Genomic DNA, 5,374 nt, shown 5'->3' on the forward strand with positions numbered 1-5,374 from the left:
ATAGCATAAAGAACATCTGATTTAATGTGAGGTAGGGAAATAATCATTTGAGTATGTGTATATAAATATGTAATTTACAACAGCTGTAAGATGCTTGAAAAGCTGGAAAATGCACCTTGAAAATGCACCTTGAAAAGTGCTTGAATTTGACTTTGGAAAAGGTGTAAGAACCCTGTCAGGGGTGCACATAACTTTTTTGCCCTGGTTCTCAAAGGAGCATCTGGAGATGTTGCTTGGTGCTCATCCTTAAAATGAAATAAATAAACCGGTCTTTATTTGTCAGACACATGGCACAGAACACATAGAGGTGAACACAGAACACACAGGCAGAGGCGAACACAAGACAACATTAGCATGACCAGTAATCCTACAAGCTGTCATCACTACCCTCCTGACTTCTCCTCACTGTCTTCCTCTCTGTCAGACAGGCCTACTACTACTAATTAGCTGCTTGCATCCACAAGTCAACAGCTGGTTTTGGGTCGAAAGTCCAGTTTTAAAAGGATATTTTTGGTTACTGTCCTATAGTATACATTGGAATGATTTCAAACCTGTTTATCCCAATAATTATAAAGGAGTGCCTTGAAAATATGTGTTTACATATATTGTGACCAAACCGTTTGAACTATCTAAACACTCAGAGTCCTTTACCTCACTGAGCTGTAGTATTAGCCTCTCAGTCTGACTGGAGAGGACTCTCCATCTTCTTCTTATATCCGCAGCTAGCACCAGATTCTAATAACAACAGCGCCGCTACCGGTGCACCCTCCCTCTCTCCCTCGCTCACTCGCACTTTGGCTGTGAGCTGCGGGCGCCAGACAAGCCAACATCCCCCATTTTCATCACTTACAGCGCCCATCGTACAGGGCAAATGAAACGTGTAACCGGGGTGAAAAGGGTGTTACATTTACTTAATTATGAATAGTGTTACATCAAGGCCGAAAATTAGGATGAGCACCAACGGTCAAAAATGTTTTTTTCCCTCTCAGAACTACCAGCGCAGCGCCTCCACAGATCTGGCGCCCTAGGCGAAAATCAACGCCAGTGCGACGGGCCGGCCCTGAGTTTATATGCAACTCGCAAATATCTTTCTCTCTCTCTTTTCTCTTTTCTCTTCTCCCTTCTCTCTCCCTCTCTCTCGACGTTGGTACGCAAATGCGCCTTTTTTCAAATGACCCGGTGCTCTTTTTTTGGCCGAGGTGCGCATGCGCACCTGCGCACCAGTTATGTGCAGCCCTGGGTATAACCCAAGCGGCAAACTGTGGGGTAGAGCCGGGAAGCCTATACGGAAGTGCCACACACTGCAGTTCATATATTGGCCGATAGGCGATGGCTGCAGAAAGGAGCAATTTCCATAGACCCCCATGTTAAAATGCCCAACTTTACAGCAGAAAAAAACATGTTTCTACCCCTGGCTCCATACATTTTATTATCGATATAGTTAGATTCCACCTTCATGATTATGGATCTGTGAGTGAATTGTTTTCTAACGCAACCCTTTTATTTATATTAGGTCTTAAAGTGTGTGCATAAATTAGGGCGTGGTCACATTGAGTGACGGCTCTGTCAAGTGCCTGCCGCTGTTAGCTTCTTGTCTCTCAGCTAGCTGCTCCGTGAAGCTAGCTACAGGGACTCTGCCTGCTCAGCTCATCCAGGAAACACAACTTGTAGCCGGCCGTGGTTGTTTGTTCTTCATGCTTATATATCGGACTATTGTGACTCGCTCTGCGGTTAAAAACAGACGGTGCATGAATGCGGTTTTGCGGTAAGTGAAATTCTAGTGCTTTATTTATGTGTTAATGATTTTAATCAGCCACGTAATGAATGGTAAGGCTTGGGTTAGCATGTAAGCTAGTGGTAGCTTCATCGGTGTTAACGATTGTAATCATAGCCTCCAAGTTAAAATCATAGACTGTATATAAAGGTTAAAACGAAATAGACAAGTGTTAAGTGGGATAATTACATCCTTGTAACTTAGAGATATTTTATTATGTAGGTAGAACTGTATGCATCTAAGGTTAATTTAAATTGGCTACGCTCAAGTATGTAGACAAGCTAATGTCGAAGTAGTGTATGTGAAATCAACCTCACAATAAGATGTGTGTATATTACAATTATTAATGTTATATTTCAAGATGATTACTTAGATATTACAATATGGTTGGTTGAGCTGGAGTTCATTATTGAGCTTACACATTAACGTCACAGTCGTCTGAAGAACAAACCCAAACCTTGTTGTTTGTATTAATTGCATTACCAAATGGGTATCAAATAAACAGTAAGCATTGGTAACACAACTTCCAAAGTTACAGTAAAATAAAAAGGACCCTGACTCGGACAATACACAATCCAACATGTTCAACAGAAGAGAATCAGTTATATTGTTTGTACACATGGTACTTTACATATATATCTGTTTGTTTAAGGTGTCCAGGTGATGCAGACAGGCTGGACTAGAGAGTGAGAGACAGAACTGTACTCCTCACAGCAGTGAACTTCAGCTCAGGTACAAAGACTCTTTTTTCATACTGTACAAAGAATCAAGAAAGATATTGGTTTAAATGAATGAAGTATTGACTTGAATACACTGATATACATTCCATTAAACAATACTAAATACTAGATCACCTACACATCAGTAAAGTTGAGGGGTTTTTCCATGCAAAAAGTTACATTTAGATATTTAGCAATATGACTTTGTCAGCTTTCTAATTTAATGTATTGAAGGCAAAGATATTTAACACATAGTGAGAACTGCTACTATTTATCTCTCAATATTGTCTGTAAAAAACGTGGTAAAAGTGATTCTTTCAGTGAGACAACAGAGCAAGCTTCTACAGTTGCACTACGTTTTGATAACAGTTAAATATTATTTTGATAATAACATATATTTCAATGTTGATGAACTTCATACTGTTGATTCATAATCTGATTGTCTTTGTAGCTCACTGTTGAAATAAAATAAAAACATTACAATTACAAAATAATTATATCTACAGCCCCTAAACACACAAACACACCGCTTTCATAAATAACACACTTGTTCTGCAATAATATGTTTTATGTTTCCTGTCATTTTTGTTAGGAAAGGAAATGCCTGAAAGACACGACATTTTCTCCTTCTCTGAGGGTCAAGAAGAACATCCAAGAGCAACATTAAAAGCTGATGTTATGAGATTTTAAGACCAGTACAGGACATTCACTAAGAAACTACTTTTATTGTAAAAACTATTTCCACATCTACACTCCATCCGCTGATTATTTCTATTTGCCTCACTTTATGAGCTTCACAACATGTACCTTGTTTTGCAACGTCACAAATAAATGGGGCCAATCTTCAGTCAGATGTGAATGTGTAATCTAACATTTTCAGTAAGAATAATGGACAAAAGGAGAGCAAATACAAATACAATTTATTGAAATGTGAACCAAAAGTTAATCAAATGTTTTAAATAAAAAGCACATATGGACAAAAGGTGTAAACCTATTAAATGTATAAGTAAACACATTTAGTCAAATAAAGTGACCGACTAGGCCTGTGCGGTTGGTATCAGCTTTGCCCAGCATGGGCTCCTCCATCAGCCTGGTCCTCCTCGCAGAAGAAAGACCCTCAGTCCTCCTCGCTGAGGAAAGACCCTCAGTCCTCTCCAAACCAACAGACAGGACGTCCATCACACGGAGGTTTCTCCCTGAAATCTCTGCTGCTCTCTGGACACCACGCTGTCTCAATCCGTCCACACTGAATATGAGATTGGGAAAATGAAAATAATAAATGCTTTAGACAATAAGAAACATAAAGTTGACTGTTGAGTTGCTCAGTTTTTTTAGATTGTCAATACTATTACTGTATAACTAATATCTCAGGTTAAGAGGCACCTTCAAATAAAGATTGGCCTTTAAATACATTTTGTCTTTTGAATTGTTTGTCTAAAGTCAAGGATCTAGAACTGGTACTTAGTTTTAATGATAGTCTGGTTATTATGCTGTTTGGAGGAGGCCTCACAGGTAAGAGCGCTAACTAGCTACCATCACATGTACCTTAGCTTGACTTAAATGTATTAAACGTAAAGTTAAGTGATATCAAAATATAAATAACTAATGTCATGCAAAAATATTAATATTTGCTTGATTCCAGTGTTGAATTTAGCACAATTGCATACAAACGTTAAGGGGTTTTAAGATTCTGAAGTATTATGCTAAAAGCTCAATAACTTAGATTATTATTTATAGTTTTGCTGTATAGTTTCATGTCTGCTTACCTTAGAAACGTAAAATGCGACGGCAGCGTGCAGATGGGGAGCATGTTAGCTTAGCTTGGTAGCTTCAGCTAGCTCTGGCACTTCCAGCTCGGTGGCAGGAGGTCCCGCCTCGGCTCCGCCTCTTTGCCCTTATTTGGAGAAGGCGGGAGTTGAACTCTGACGTCACTGTTGAGCCGTTAGTGGCCGACTCCGCCTACTAAGGGCTTCACGGCAACTCTGCAGAATCCTATGGGTGACGTCACGGACCCTACGTCCATTTATATATACAGTCTATGGTATAACCCTGTAAACAGATATAATCATCAGAATCTGAGTTTCTTTATTTGTGCCGCAACGGGTACATTTACGGTATTACAACATCGCAGATTTCTTAAGAAGAGTGTTATATAAAAAAAAAAAGTAGGCCAACGTTATTAATATAAAAACACAATAAGTAAAACAGAAGTAGCCGGTAATGTTTACAGATTTAAAAAGAATAATGCAACAAAAATAGAGCAACAATTGCACGAGTGTATATTGCACACGAGTGTCCTGTATATTGCACAACGTTTTAAGTTGAAAGGCATTGTTATTGCACATCAGGGGTATTCCAGTGTGATTTAGTTAGGAGATGTTGTCACAGTGGAAGTACTTTATTTCACTTTTTACTGTAGCAGGTGGTAAAATCATTGCAATACCTATCCAATAAAAAATGTCACAGTGACAATTTGCTCTAGTACCGACATGTGCAGGTAGTTAACAACCTGAGAGAGTGTTCTGAGCGGTTTGGCCTTGTTAGGTTTTTCATGCAATACCTGCTGTGCCCCAAACAAATGTCAATATGTATCAGAACAATTAACAGTGATTACTAAGGCATTTGATCAGTGTACATAATCATATAATATAGCAATGCATTCAATTGTATATTCCATTCAGCTTGCTGTATAGATCTTATAAAAGGCATTAGAATAGAGGAAAGCATATGCATGGGAGTTTATGTATAATGTCAATATATTATTAATACCAAAGGTTGAAATAGCAAAAGGAAATAGTAATTTTGAGAGTCAGCAAGCCAACAAATTGGAGTTGATGCCTGATGAATTATGTAAGAATAAATGCAATGATGGAGGCAATAA

Source organism: Gymnodraco acuticeps, unplaced genomic scaffold (genome assembly GCF_902827175.1).
Source record: "Gymnodraco acuticeps unplaced genomic scaffold, fGymAcu1.1, whole genome shotgun sequence".
Taxonomy (NCBI): Eukaryota; Metazoa; Chordata; class Actinopteri; order Perciformes; family Bathydraconidae; genus Gymnodraco; species Gymnodraco acuticeps.